This window comes from Pseudophryne corroboree, chromosome 8, assembly GCF_028390025.1.
Source record: "Pseudophryne corroboree isolate aPseCor3 chromosome 8, aPseCor3.hap2, whole genome shotgun sequence".
Lineage (NCBI taxonomy): Eukaryota > Metazoa > Chordata > Amphibia > Anura > Myobatrachidae > Pseudophryne > Pseudophryne corroboree.
This window is the reverse complement of record NC_086451.1, coordinates 306,508,254-306,524,081: the sequence shown is the minus strand read 5'-3', so window position 1 is coordinate 306,524,081 and position 15,828 is coordinate 306,508,254. Positions and strand designations below refer to the sequence as shown.

Genomic DNA, 15,828 nt, shown 5'->3' with positions numbered 1-15,828 from the left:
TGTGTGTAACCACAACTAAAAACTACAGATACAGTACGCACTGGGACGGGTGCCCAGCATCCTCTACGGACTAAGAGAAAAGGATTTACCGGTAGGCATTAAAATCCCATTTTCTTATACGTCCTAGAGTATGCTGGGGTCACCATTAGAACCATAGGGTTATACCAAAGCTCTAGAACAGGCGGGAGAGTGCGGATGACTCTGCAGCACCGATTCACCAAACTTGGGGTCATCATCGGCCAAGGTATCAAACTTGTAACACTTTGCAAAAGTGTTTGAACCTGACCAAGTAGCTGCTCGGCAAAGTTGCAATGCCCAGGACGAGCCCACCTTTCTAGTAGAATGGGCCTTCACCGATTTCGGTTACGGCAATCCAGCCGTGGAATGAGCAAGCTGAATCGTATTACACATCCAGCGTGTAATGGTCTGTTTGGAAGCAGGACACCCAATCTTGTTGGGAGCATACAGGACAAACAGAGCCTCCGTTTTCCTAACCTGAGCCGTTCGGGCGACACAAATTTTCAAAGCTCTGACCACATCCAAAGACTTTGACTCAATTAAGGCGTCAGTAGCCACTGGCACCACAATAGGTTGGTTCAATTGGAAAGATGAAACCACCTTCGGCAGAAATTGCTGACGAGTCCTCAACTCTGCTCTATCTTCATGGAATATCAAATAAGGGCTCTTGTGAGACAAGGCCGCTAACTCAGACACCCGCCTCGCGGATGCCAAGGCCAACAGAATGACCACTTTCCAAGTGAGGAATTTCAACCCCACCTTCTGTAAAGGTTCAAACCAATGTGATTGAAGGGACTGCAACACCACGTTAAGATCCCATGGTGCCACTGGGGGCACAAATGGAGCTTGGATGTGCAACACACTTTTCACGAAAGTCTGAACTTCTGGAAGGGAGGCCAATTGTTTTTGAAAGAAAACCGATAAGGCTGAAATCTGTACCTTAATTGAGCCCAACTTTAGGCCCGCATCCACACCTGCTTGTAGAAAATGGAGGAAACGTCCTAGCTGAAATTCTTCCGTAGGAGCCTTCTTGGATTCACACCAAGAAACATATTTTCTCCAAATACTGTGGTAATGTTTAGACGTTACTCATTTCCTTGCCTGAATAAGTGTGGGAATGACTTCACTGGGAATACCCTTTCGGGCTAGGATTTGGCGTTCAACTGCCATGCCGTCAAACATAGCTGCTAGGAAGGCCAATCCCGCACCATTTTTTCAATCCCGGGATTCGGGATTGAAAAACACTCAATCCCGGGATTCCCGGGATCCCGGTATTGCAGTAGGGATCAGTGAAGAAGGGTGTAGGGAGCAGCACTGGAGGGTAGTTAGCGGTGCGGGAGGGTGTAGGTAGCGGCGCGGAAGGGAGGGAGGGTGTATGTAGCGGTGCAGGAGGGTGTAGGTAGCTGGGCAGGAGGATGTAGGTAGCTGGGCAGGAGGATGTAGGTAGCTGGGCAGGAGGGTGTAGGTAGCTGGGCAGGAGGGTGTAGGTAGCTGGGCAGGAGGGTGTCGGTAGCAGTGCGGGAGGGCGTAGGTAGGTTTGCGGGAGGGTGTAGGTAGCGGTGGGGGAGGGTGTAGGTAGCGGTGGGGGAGGGTGTAGGTAGCGGTGGGGGAGGGTGTAGGTAGCGGCGCGGGAGGGAGGGAGGCTGTTAGAGCGATTACTGCACGGAGGGAGGGTGTAGGTAGCGGAGCAGAGCTGGCGGACCGGCAGCCAATCAGGGAAGCGGCCGCAGCAGTCGCTCCTGATTGGCAGCTTCCCTGATTGGCTGGCGGCCGGCGCTACATTTGATGTGCCGCCGCGTTCAGCGTTTGTCTATGGCTGCCGCCCGCCTAATAGCAAGAAGTATTACTTACACACCCACCCTCCCACACATGCGCATTGTAATCCCGTGAATCCCGGGATTGGATGCTCCAATCCCGGGATTCAAATCCTGGCATTTTTGGGCCCAAATCCCGGGATTGGCCTCCCTAGTAGCCGCGGTAAGTCTTGGTACACGCACGACCACTGCTGTAACAGGTTCCAAGCTTGACCATCTTCCCTGGAAGTTTTCCCCCTGTGTGACTGCTCCCCAACCTCGGAGACTTGCTTCCGTGGTTACTGGGATCCAGTCCTGGATCCCGAACCTGCGACCCTCTAGGAGGTGAGAGCTGTGCAGCCACCACAGGAGTGAGATTCTGGTCTTGGAAGTCAGGATTATCCTTCGGTGCATGTGCAGGTGGGATCCGGACCACTTGTCCAACAGGTCCCACTGAAACACTCTGGCATGGAATCTGCCAAACAATGGCCTCGTAGGCCGCAACCATCTTTCCCAGCAACCGAGTGCATTGATGGATTGACACTCTTGCTGGTTTCAGAATTTGTTTGACCAGACTCTGAAGTTCCAGAGCTTTTTCCACTGGAAGAAAAACTCTCTGTAGTTCTGTGTCCAGTATCATTCCCAAAAACGGCAACCGCGTCGTCGGAATCAACTGTGATTTTGGCAAGTTTAGGAGCCACCATGTTGTTGAAAAACTGTCAGGGAGAGTGCAATGTTTTGCACCAACTGGTCCCTGGATCTCGCCTTTATCAGGAGATCGTCCAAGTACGGGATAATCGTGATTCCTTGCTTGCGAAGGAGAACCATCATTTCCGCCATCACTTTGGTGAAAATCCTCGGAGCCGTGGACAGACCAAACGGCAACGTCTGAAATTGGTAATGACAATCCTAAATTGCAATCCTCAGGTAAGCCTGATGCGGAGGATAAATGGGAACATGTAAGTAGGCATCCTTTATGTCCACCGACACCATAAAATCCCCTTCCTCCAGACTGGAGATCACTGCTCGGAGAGACTCCATCTTGAATATGAATTTTTTTAGGTAGAAATTGAGGGATTTCAGGTTTAGGATCGGTCTGACCGAGCCGTCCGGCTTCGGGACCACGAAGAGGCTTGAATAAAAGCCTTCTCCCTGTTGTGACGGGGGAGCCATGACAATGACCTGATTTTGACACAACTTTTGTATTGCGTCGCATACTACCTCCCTGTCCGGAAGAGAAGTTGGTAAGGCCGATTTGAAAAATCAGCGAGGGGGAACGTCTTGAAACTCCAGTTTGTACCCTTGGGATACTATTTGTAAAACCCATGGGTCCAGGTCCGAACGAACCGGAACTGACTGAAGAGTTTGAGACGTGCCCCCACCGGTGCGGACTCCCGCAGAGGAGCCCCAGCGTCATGCGGTGGAGCTGGCAGAAGCCGGGGAGGACTTCTGCTCCTGGGAACCCAACAAGGCTGGTGATCCTTTATCTCTTCCCCTTCCTCTAGTAGCAAGGAAGGAAGAACCTCGCCCTTTTCTGTATTTATTGGGCTGAAAGGACTGCATTTGATAGTAGTGTGTTTTCTTTGTGGAGGAATATAAGGCAAAAATGATGAATTACCCACGGTAGCCGTAGATACCAAATCAGCGAGGCCGTCACCAAACAAGGCACCACCTTTATATGGTAGAGATTCCATATTTTTCTTGGAGTCAGCATCAGCATTCCATTGGTGAATCCACAATGCTCGCCTAGCTGAGACGGCCATGGCATTGGCCTTTGATCCCAAAAAGCCAATATCCTTCGCAGTTTCCTTTAGGTACGCTGCAGCGTCCTTGATATAACCCAGCATCAAGAGGATGCTATCCCTATCTAGGGTATCTATATCAGATGACAAGTTATCTGCCCACTTTTCGATAGCACTACTCACCCACGCAGATGCAAAGACAGGTCCTAGTAGCGTACCTGTGGTCGCATAAATGGATTTTAACGTAATTTCTTGCTTACGATCCGCAGGGTCCTTAAGGGCTGCCGTGCCAGGTGACGGTAGAGCCACCTTTTTAGACAAAAGTGAAAGGGCCTTCTCTACAATGGGGGGTGACTCCCACTTTTCCCTATCCTCAGAGGGAAACGGATAAGCCACCGGAGTTCATGAGAGGGAGGAAACATTATCTCAGGTTTCTTTTCCCTTATACATACAGACCCTTTTATCAGGAACAGCAGGGTCCAGTGATATGTAATACATCTTTAAACGCCACAATCATGTACTGAATGCTCTTTGCCAATTTTGGATCTAATCTGGAATCACTATAGTCGACACTGGAATCAGTGTCCGTGTCGGTACCAGTGTCTGTCAACTGGGCAAAAGTACGTTTTTGTGACCCCGAGGGGTCCTGGACTTGTAACACATCCTCCACAGATTTCTTCCATGCCTGGGTCTGAGACTCAGACTTATCTAACCTCCTACTAATAAGAACCACATTAGCATTCAAAGTTTTCAAAACATTTACCCAATCAGGAGTCGGCGGTGCCAACAGGGTCAACCCCACAGCCGTTTGTGTCCCTAATACAGCCTCCTCCTGGGAAAAGCACTCAGCCTCAGACATGTCGACACACGTGTACCAAACACCCACAGACAGTCTGTCAGAGAGACACAGAGGGAATTTGCCAGCTCACAACCCAGCGCCAAAATAACGGGTCTGAAAACACAAAAAAATGCCCCAGACCTGTAGCGCTTTAAATATCAAATATATTGCACCAAATTATACTGTGCCCCCGCCCCCCCCGTTTTGCACCATGATACTTGTCAGCGGTGTGAGGAAGGACCAGCGTCTCTGCAGCCCTGTGGAGAGGAAATGGCGCTGAGCTGTGAGGAAGAAGCTCCGCCCCCTTAATGGCGCTCTTCTGTCCCTCTTATTTTAATAAAATAAGAATTTACTTACCGATAATTCTATTTCTCGGAGTCCGTAGTGGATGCTGGGGTTCCTGAAAGGACCATGGGGAATAGCGGCTCCGCAGGAGACAGGGCACAAAAAAGTAAAGCTTTTACCAGATCAGGTGGTGTGCACTGGCTCCTCCCCCTATGACCCTCCTCCAGACTCCAGTTAGGTACTGTGCCCGGACGAGCGTACACAATAAGGGAGGCAATTTGAATCCCGGGTAAGACTCATACCAGCCACACCAATCACACCGTACAACTTGTGATCTAAACCCAGTTAACAGTATGATAACAGAAAGAGCCTCTTAAAAATGGCTCCTTAACAATATAACCCGAATTTGTTAACAATAACTATGTACAGTATTGCAGATAATCCGCACTTGGGATGGGCGCCCAGCATCCACTACGGACTCCGAGAAATAGAATTATCGGTAAGTAAATTCTTATTTTCTCTATCGTCCTAAGTGGATGCTGGGGTTCCTGAAAGGACCATGGGGATTATACCAAAGCTCCCAAACGGGCGGGAGAGTGCGGATGACTCTGCAGCACCGAATGAGAGAATTCCAAGTCCTCTTTTGCCAGGGTATCAAATTTGTAGAATTTTACAAACGTGTTTTCCCCCGACCACGTAGCTGCTCGACAGAATTGTAATGCCGAGACCCCTCGGGCAGCCGCCCAAGATGAGCCCACCTTCCTTGTGGAATGGGCCTTAACAGATTTAGGCTGTGGCAGGCCTGCCACAGAATGAGCAAGTTGAATTGTGTTACAAATCCAACGAGCAATCGTCTGCTTAGAAGCAGGGGCACCCAACTTGTTGGGTGCATATAGTATCAACAGCGAGTCAGATTTTCTGACTTCAGCCGTCCTTGAAATGTATATTTTTAAGGCTCTGACAACGTCCAACAACTTGGAGTCCTCCAAGTCGCCAGTGGCCGCAGGCACCACAATAGGTTGGTTCAGGTGAAACGCTGATACCACCTTAGGGAGAAAATGCGGACGAGTCCTCAGTTCTGCCCTATCCGAATGGAAGATTAGATAAGGGCTTTTATAAGATAAAGCCGCCAATTCAGATACTCTCCTGGCGGAAGCCAGGGCCAGTAACATAGTCACTTTCCATGTGAGATATTTAAAATCCACCTTTTTCAATGGTTCAAACCAATGGGATTTGAGGAAATCTAAAACTACATTTAGATCCCACGGTGCCACCGGAGGCACCACAGGAGGCTGTATATGCAGTACTCCTTTAACAAAAGTCTGTACCTCAGGAACTGAGGCCAATTCTTTTTGGAAGAATATTGACAGGGCCGAAATTTGAACCTTAATAGATCTCAATTTGAGACCCATAGACAATCCTGATTGTAGGAAATGTAGGAAACGACCCAGTTGAAATTCCTCCGTCGGAACACTCCGATCCTCGCACCACGCGACATATTTTCGCCAAATGCGGTGATAATGTTTCGCGGTGACTTCCTTCCTTGCCTTAATCAAGGTAGGAATGACTTCTTCTGGAATGCCTTTCCCTTTTAGGATCTGGCGTTCAACCGCCATGCCGTCAAACGCAGCCGCGGTAAGTCTTGAAAGAGACAGGGACCCTGTTGTAGCAGGTCCCTTCTCAGAAGTAGAGGGCACGGGTCGTCCGTGACCAACTCTTGAAGTTCCGGGTACCAAGTCCTTCTTGGCCAATCCGGAGCCACTAGTATTGTTCTTACTCCTCCTCACCGTATAATCTTCAATACCTTTGGTATGAGAGGCAGAGGAGGAAACACATATACTGATTTGTACACCCAAGGTGTTACCAGTGCGTCCACAGCTATTGCCTGTGGATCTCTTGACCTGGCGCAATACTTGTCCAGTTTCTTGTTGAGGCGAGACGCCATCATGTCTACCATTGGTCTTTCCCAACAGTTTATTAGCATGTGGAAGACTTCTGGATGAAGACCCCCCTCTCCCGGGTGAATATCGTGTCTGCTGAGGAAGTCTGCTTCCCAGTTGTCCACGCCCGGGAAGAACACTGCTGACAGTGCTATTACGTGATTCTCCGCCCAGCGAAGAATCTTGGCAGCTTCTGCCATTGCACTCCTGCTTCTTGTGCCGCCCTGTCTGTTTACATGGGCGACCGCCGTGATGTTGTCCGACTGAATCAACACCGGTTTTCCTTGCAGGAGTGGTTCCGCCTGGCTTAGAGCATTTTAGATTGCTCTTAGTACCAGAATGTTTATGTGAAGAGACTTTTCCAGGTTCGTCCATACCCCCTGGAAGTTTCTTCCTTGTGTGACTGCTCCCCAACCTCTCAGGCTGGCGTCCGTGGTCACCAGGATCAAATCCTGTATGCCGAATCTGCGGCCCTCCAATAGATGAGCCTTTTGCAACCACCACAGAAGATATACCCTTGTCCTTGGCGACAGGGTTATTCGCAGGTGCATCTGAGGATGCGACCCTGACCATTTGTCCAACAGATCCCTTTGGAAAATTCTTGCATGGAATCTGCCGAATGGAATTGCTTCGTAAAAAGCCACCATTTTTCCCAGGACTCTCGTGCATTGATGTACAGACACCTTTCCTGGTTTTAGGAGGTTCCTGACAGGTCGGATAACTCCTTGGCTTTTTCCTCGGGAAGAAAAACCTTTTTCTGAACCGTGTCCAGAATCATCCCTAGGAACAGCAGACGTATCGTCGGAAAACAGCTGCGATTCTTGGAATATTTAGAATCCAGTCGTGCCGTCGAAGAACTACTTTAGATAGTGCTCTTCCGACCTCCAACTGTTCTCTGGAACTTGCCCTTTTTAGGTCGTGCAAGTAAGGGATAATTTAGATGCCTTTTTTCTTTGAAGAAACATCTTTTCGGCCATTACCTTGGTAAAAAGGCCCGGGGTGCCGTGGATAATTCAAACGGCATCGTCTGAAACTGATATTGACAGTTCTGTACCACGAACCAGAGGTACCCTTGATGAGAAGGACAAAATTTGGACATGGAGGTAATCCTTGATGTCCAGGGACACCATATAGTCCCCTTTTTTCCGGTTCGCTATCACTGCTCTGAGTGACTTTATCTCGATTTGAACCTTTTATGTAAGTGTTCAAAACATTTTAGATTTAGACTGTGTGTCACCAAGCCGTCTGGCTTCAGTACCACAATATAGTGTGGAAAAATAATACCCTTTTCCTTGTCGTAGGAGGGGTACTTTGATTATCACCTGCTGGATATACAGCTTGTGAATTGTTTCCAATGCTGCCTCCCTGTCGGAGGGAGCCGTTGGTAAAGCAGACTTCAGGAACCTGCGAGGAGAAGATGTCTCGACTCTCCAATCTTTACCCCTGGGATAATACTCGTACGATCTAGGGGTCAACTTGCGAGTGATCCCACTGCGCCCTGAGACTCTTGAGACTACCCCCCCACCTTGAGTCCGCTTGCACGGCCCCAGCGTCATGCTGAGGACTTGGCAGACGCGGTGGAGGGCTTCTTTTCCTGGGAAAGGGCTGCCTGCTGCAGTCTACTTCCCTTACCTCTATGTCTGGGCAGATATGACTGGCCTTTTGCCTGCATGCCCTCATGGGAAAGGAAAGATTGAGGCTGAAAAGACGGTGTCTTTTTTAGCTGAGATGTAACTTGGGGTAAAAAAGGTTGGATTTCCCAGCTGTTGCTGTGGTCCCCAGGTCCGATGGACCGACCCCCAAATAACTCCTTCCCTTTATACAGCAATACTTCCATCTGCCGTATGGGATCTGTATCACCTGACCACTGTCGTGTCCCTGACATCTTCTGGGAGATATGGACAACGCACTTATCTTGATGCCAGAGAGCAAATATCCCTCTGTGCATCTCACATACATATATATAGAATGCATCCTATTAAATGCTCTACATGAATAAAATATTTTCAGTCAGGGAATCCGACCAAGCCAACCCAGCACTGCATCTCCAGGCTGATGGCGATCGCTGGTCGCAGTATAACCACCGTATGTGTGTATATACTTTTTAGGATATTTTTCCAGCTTCCTATCAGCTGGCTCCTTGAGGGCGGCCGTATCTGGAGACGGTAACGCCACTTGATAAGCGTGTGAGCGCCTTATCACCCTAAGGGGTGTTTCCCAACGTACCCTAATTTCTGGCGGGAAAGGGTATAACGCCAATATTTGCTATCGGGGTAACCCTACGCATCATCACACACTTCATTTTATTTTATCTGATTCAGGAAAAACTACAGGTAGTTTTTTCCACTCCCACATAATACCCTTTCTTGTGGTACTTGTAGTATCAGAAACACGTAACACCTCCTTCATTGCCCTTAACGTGTGGCCCTAATGAGAAATACGTTTGTTTATTCACCGTCGACACTGTATTCAGTGTCCGTGTCTGTGTCTGTGTCGACCGACTGAGGTAAATGGGCGTTTTTAAAACCCCTGACGGTGTTTCTGAGACGCCTGGACCGGTCCTAATAGATTGTCGGCCGTCTCATGTCGTCAACCGACCTTGCAGCGTGTTGACATTCTCACGTAATTCTCTAAATAAGCCATCCATTCCGGTGTCGACTCCCTAGAGAGTGACATCACCATTACAGGCAATTTCTCCGCCTCCTCACCAACATCGTCCTCATACATGTCGACACACACGTACCGACACACAGCACACACACCGGGAATGCTCTGACAGATGACAGGACCCACTAGCCCTTTGGGGAGACAGAGGGAGAGTCTGCCAGCACACACCAAAAACGCTATAATTATATAGGGACAACCTTATATAAGTGTTTCTCCCTTATAGCATCTTTTATATATATACAATATCGCCAAAATCAGTGCCCCCCCTCTCTGTTTTAACCCTGTTTCTGTAGTGCAGTGCAGGGGAGAGCCTGGGAGCCTTCTCTCCAGCTTTTCTGTGAGAGAAAATGGCGCTGTGTGCTGAGGAGATAGGCCCCGCCCCTTTTACGGCGGGCTCGTCTCCCGCTATTTTTGAAGTTAGGCAGGGGTTAAATATCTCCATATAGCCTCTGTGGGCTATATGTGAGGTATTTTTTGCCTCTAATAAGGTTTTTATTTGCCTCTCAGAGCGCCCCCCCCAGCGCTCTGCACCCTCAGTGACTGTTGTGTGAAGTGTGCTGAGAGGAAAATGGCGCACAGCTGCAGTGCTGTGCGCTACCTTTATGAAGACTCAGGAGTCTTCAGCCGCCGATTTTGGACCTCTTCTCTCTTCAGCGTCTGCAAGGGGGCCGGCGGCGCGGCTCCGGTGACCATCCAGGCTGTACCTGTGATCGTCCCTCTGGAGCTAGTGTCCAGTAGCCAAGCAGCAAATCCACTCTGCACGCAGGTGAGTTCACTACTTCTCCCCTAAGTCCCTCGTTGCAGTGATCCTGTTGCCAGCAGGACTCACTGTAAAGTAAAAAACCTAAGCTAAACTTTCTCTAAGCAGCTCTTTAGGAGAGCCACCTAGATTGCACCCTTCTCGTTCGGGCACAAAATCTAACTGGAGTCTGGAGGAGGGTCATAGGGGGAGGAGCCAGTGCACACCACCTGATCTGGTAAAAGCTTTACTTTTTTGTGCCCTGTCTCCTGCGGAGCCGCTATTCCCCATGGTCCTTTCAGGAACCCCAGCATCCACTTAGGACGATAGAGAAATAATTATACTGGCAGGTGTTAGGACAGTACCTTGGCACTAATGTCCCCTCTGGCCAGTGGAAATTGAGGATTTTTGCTGCCCAGGGCGCCCCGCACCCTGCAGTGCTGTGTATGTGGGAGCATGGCGCGCAGCATTCCGGTCACTGCGCGGTACCTCAGAATGCCGTCACTGAAGAAGTCTTCTTTTCTTCTGCTACTCGCCTGTCTTCTGACTTCTGGCTCTGTAAGGGGGTAACGGCAGGCTGTGGGAGTGAGCATCTAGGCGTACCCAGCTATCAGCACCCTCAGGAGCTAATGGTGTCCTGTCAGCCAGAAGCAGAGCCATTGAACTCACTAGAAGTTGGTCATACTTCTCTCCCCTAAGTCCCACGAAGCAGGGAGAATGTTGCCAGCAGCCTCCCTGAATATAAAAAAACTAACATAAGTCTTTTTCAGAGAAACTCAGTAGAGCTCCCCTGTAGTGCATCCAGTCTCACTGGGCACAATTCTAAAACTGGAGTCTGGAGGAGGGGCATAGAGGGAGGAGCCAGTTCACACCCTTTGAAAGTCTTAAAGTGCCCATGTCTCCTGCGGATCCCGTCTATACCCCATGGTTCTAATAGTGAACCCAGCATCCTCTAGGACGTATGAGAAATATAGTCACAACACAAGTAGTATCACTGACTGTAACATATTACTTCAATATGTCTGAGTAGGGGGCTTCAGGGCATTTAGCATATTATATTCTGCTAAGGATTGGCATACTGCATAGTTATCATAGAGTCAATAGCAAGGAACACACATTCAGGCTAAAAGATTTGAGACATGACATATAGGGAGCAAAACCAAATATTACAGCAGAATAAGCGCATTAATGATTTCTAAATGCCAGATACTGTAGTACAGGAAATAAAATTAGCGGGGTTAATCTAATGCTAAACAATAACTTTCTGCCATGCAGCACAAATACTGTAGGCTCTTGCTTGCTGCAAACACACACAGCATACAAGCTAGCTTGCTGCACACCCAAGCGCAGTACACAGACTAACTTGCTGCACATCCATACACAAGACACAGGCTAGCTTGCTGCACGCTCATACACAGCACACACGCTTGCTTTCTGCGCACACACTAGCTTGCTGCAAAACCACATGCAGAACACACACACAGGCAAGCTTTCAGCACACCCACACGCTAGCTTGCTACATAGCCACACACGCTAGATTTGCCACGCAGCACACATGCTAGCTTGCTGAACACCCACACATAGCGCACACGCTAGCCTGCTGCACACACACACACAACACATGCTAGTTGCTGCAAACCCACACACACTGGGGGTAATACAGAGTTGATCGCAGGAGCAAATTTGTTAGCAGTCGAGCAAAACCATGTGCACTGCAGAGGGGGGCAGATATAACACTTGCAGAGAGAGTTAGATTTGGGTGGGTTATTTTGTTTCTGTGCAGGGTAAATACTGGCTGCTTTATTTTTTACACTGCAATTTAGATTTCAGGTTGAACAACCCCCCCCCCCCCCCCCCTCTGAATCTAACTCTCTCTGCACATATTATATCTGACCCATCCCCCTGCAGTGCACATAGCTTTGACCAACAGCCAACAAATTTGCTGCTGCGATCAACTCTGAATTAGGCCCACAGTTCACATGCTTAGCTTAAATGATTGCGGGGTTTGGTGCAGAGCGCTCCAGTAATCAGCACCTCGTTTCGGGGGCTACTGGTACCTAATGAGTTTAGTCCAAAAACTCTGGTTCTGGTGTATTACTATTGGTTTTGGTACCTGCGCTCACCAGTGAATGTCACACTATAATGTAATGAATGTGTGTCACACTAATTTGCAGTTGAGTATCACAGATGAGCGATTATATTTGTATTAAGCATATGGTTTTATTCCCAGTCACAATGCTGAGTAATGTCAGAAAAACCCACTACAAATACATGCATAAATAGTATCAGTTATGTATCCAATTCAGCATAAACTGAAAACGAGTGCTAAAATATAAATGTAACTATGGTGTGTATGGACATGATACATGCTACACAAATAATAAAATTGGAAAAATGAAAAGTTAATAAAAATTCAAAATAAATAAAATTACATTGAAATGAAAAATTATTAAATTGCGTAATAGGAAAAAAAATTATAATAAGAAAATAATAATAAAATAAAATAAAAAGGACACAATGTTTCAGCTCTCTTTTGTAGTATTGATATTTGGTTATGAGCAGTAAAACGAGTTTTATGGTAAGAACTTACCCTTGTTAAAACTTTTTCTGCGAGGTACACTGGGCTCCACAAGTCTGAACAATGGGGTGTAGAGTAGGATCTTGATCCGAGGCACCAACAGGCTCAAAGCTTTGACTGTTCCCAGAATGCACAGCGCCGCCTCCTATGTCACCCCGCCTCCCAGCAAAGGAGCTCAGTTTAGTTATCCAGCCCAATGCAGCAGCAGGAAAAAAAGAGACAACAACGGTTAGTAGCCACATTCACCACACTCGCACGATAAGAGAAGTGTCAGCGGCTAATGCCATATCAACCCAAAGAAGCTAAGTGCGTCAGGGTGGGCGCCTGTGGAGCCCAGTGTACCTCGCAGAAAGAGTTTTAACTTAAAACATAAAACTCGTTTTCTGCTGCGGGGTACACTGGGCTCCACAAGTCTGGACAATGGGGATGTCCTAAAGCAGTTCCTTATGAGAGGGGACGCACTGTAGCGGGCACAAGAACCCGCGTCCAAAGGAAGCATCCTGGGAAGCGGCAGTATCGAAGGCATAGAACCTTATGAACGTGTTCCCGGAGGACCACGTAGCCGCCTTGCACAATTGATCAAGGGTCGCACCACGTTGGGCCGCCCAAGAAGGTCCAACAGACCGAGTAGAATGGGCCGTAATGTGAACAGGAGCTGACAGACCAGCCTTCACATAAGCATGCGCAATCACCATTCTAATCCACCTGGCCAGGGTCTGCTTGTGAGCAGGCCAGCCACATTTGTGAAATCCAAACAAAACAAAGAGAGAATCAGAGTTTCGAATAGAAGCAGTTCTCTTCACATAGATACGGAGAGCCCATACCACATCCAAAGACCGCTCTTTGGTAGACAAATCAGGAGACACAAAAGCTGGAACCACAATCTCCTGATTAAGGTGGAACGAAGAAACCACCTTAAGTAAATATCCGGGACGAGTCCTAAGAACCGCCCGGTCACGGTGAAAAAATCAGAAATGGGGAACTACAAGACAAGGCACCCAAATCCGACACTCTTCTAGCAGAGGCAATAGCCAGCAAGAACACCACCTTAAGGGAAAGCCACTTAAGGTCAGCTGAACCAAGAGGTTCAAATGGAGGCTCCTGCAACGCCTCCAAAACCACCGACAAGTCCCAAGGAGCCACAGGCAGGACATAGGGAGGTTGGATACGCAGCACACCCTGAGTGAAAGTATGAACATCAGGAAAAAGTCGCAATTTTTCTCTGAAACCACACCGACAAGGCAGAAATATGAACCTTGAGGGAGGCCAGACGTAGGCCTAAATCTAGGCCCTGCTGTAAAAAAGCCAAAAGTTTGGCTGTACTAAACTTGGAAGCATCATAATGGTTAGATGCGCACCAAACAAAGTAGGAATGCCAGACCCGATGGTAAATCCGCGCAGAGGCCGGTTTCCAGGCCCGCAACATAGTTTTAATGACCTTTTCAGAAAAACCCTTCGCTCTTAAGCCGGAAGCTTCAAGAGCCACGCCGTCAAAGACAGCCGGGCTAGGTCCTGGTAGACACAGGGGCCCTGAACGAGGAGGTCTGGGCATTGTGGAAGTAGAAGTGGACGCTCTGACTATAGGCCTTGCAGATCTGAGAACCAGTGCCGTCTGGGCCACGCCGGAGCTATGAGAAGCAGATTTCCTTTTTCTTGCTTGAACATTCCGAATTACCCTGGGCAGGAGTGACACCGGAGGGAACACGTACGGCAGCCGAAACCTCCATGGCACTGCCAGCGCATCCACGAATGCTGCTTGAGGATCCCTTGTCCTTGCTCCGAAGACCGGAACCTTGTGATTGTGTCGAGACGCCATCAAATCCACATCTGGAAGACCCCACCTTTCCATGAGGAGTTGAAACACTTCTGGATGGAGGCCCCACTCGCCGGCATGCACGTCCTGACGACTGAGAAAGTCCGCTTCCCAATTCAGGACTCCCGGAATGAATATTGCCGATATTGCCGGTAGATGGCGTTCTGCCCAACGTAGAATCAGTGAGGCTTCCTTCATTGCCAAACGGCTTCGAGTGCCGCCTTGATGATTTATGTAAGCCACTGTGGTGGCGTTGTCCGACTGTACTTGAACAGGACGGTTCTGAATCAAATGCTGGGCTAGGTTCAACGCATTGAAGACCGCCCGCAATTCCAGAATGTTGATCGAGAGGAGAGATTCCTCCTTGGTCCACCGACCCTGCAAGGAGTGTTGCTCCAGCACCGCGCCCCAAACTCTTAGACTGGCATCTGTTGTCAACAGGACCCAGTTGGATATTCAGAAGGAGCGGCCTCTGCACAATTGTCGGTCCTGGAGCCACCAGAGCAGCGACAGACGGACCTCCGGAGTCAAAGAGATAATTTCAGAACTGATCCGGTGAGGCAGGCCGTCCCACTTGGCTAGAATCAGCTTCTCGAGGGGGCAAAAATGGAATTGAGCATACTCCACCATGTCGAATGCTGATACCATGAGGCCCAGCACCTGCATTACCGAATGTATCGACACTTGCGGATGAGAAAGGAAGCAACGAATCCTGTCCTGAAGTTTCAGGACTTTCTCCTGAGACGAGAACAACCTCTGGTTGTGAGTGTCCAACAGCGCTCCCAGATGCACCATGCTCTGAGCAGGGACCAGGGAGGATTTCTTCCAGTTGATGAGCCACCTGTGTGTCACTGACCTAGGTTGGGGGTGTTGTGAACTCGGGGGTTCTCCCGATGGTAGGGGAGAGGAACCACAGTTAGGTCGGAACAGGGATGGCTTGATATAGGTCTTCCTCATACAGGACTCTGACCGTAAAGCTTGGTGAAAATATTAAAGAACTTTATTGCAGGAAGGGAGCAACACAATGTCACATAGCAGAGAAGGAACGTATGGGGGGAATGTCCAGGCCTATAGGAGAACTTGTAAGCAATGTTAAAGATTCCAGGAAAAGAAGTACTTGTGAGTGTTGGTACAAGATAATAATGACTGAAGAACTTGTGAGTGATGTTTTTAAAGATACTGATGATTTGAAGAACTGGTGAACGGTGGTTAAAGACTCTGATGATTTGAAACACTTGTGAGCGGTGGTTAAAGACACTGATAATTTGTATAACTTGAGAGCGGTGACTAAAGATACTGATGATTTATAGAACTTGAGAGCGGTGGTTAAAGACACTGATGATTTGTATGACTTGAGAGCGGTGATTAAAGACACTAGAACTTGAGAACGGTGGTTAAAGATACTGATGATTTGT

At 48.6% G+C, this 15,828-nt stretch overlaps 1 protein-coding gene across 3 annotated transcripts in view; it reads right to left on the bottom strand.

Moving 5' to 3' along the window:
• The window catches only part of TBC1D8B (TBC1 domain family member 8B), a 235,323-nt gene that overhangs the window by 77,410 nt on the left and 142,085 nt on the right, over window positions 1-15,828 (bottom strand). The window lies entirely within an intron of this gene.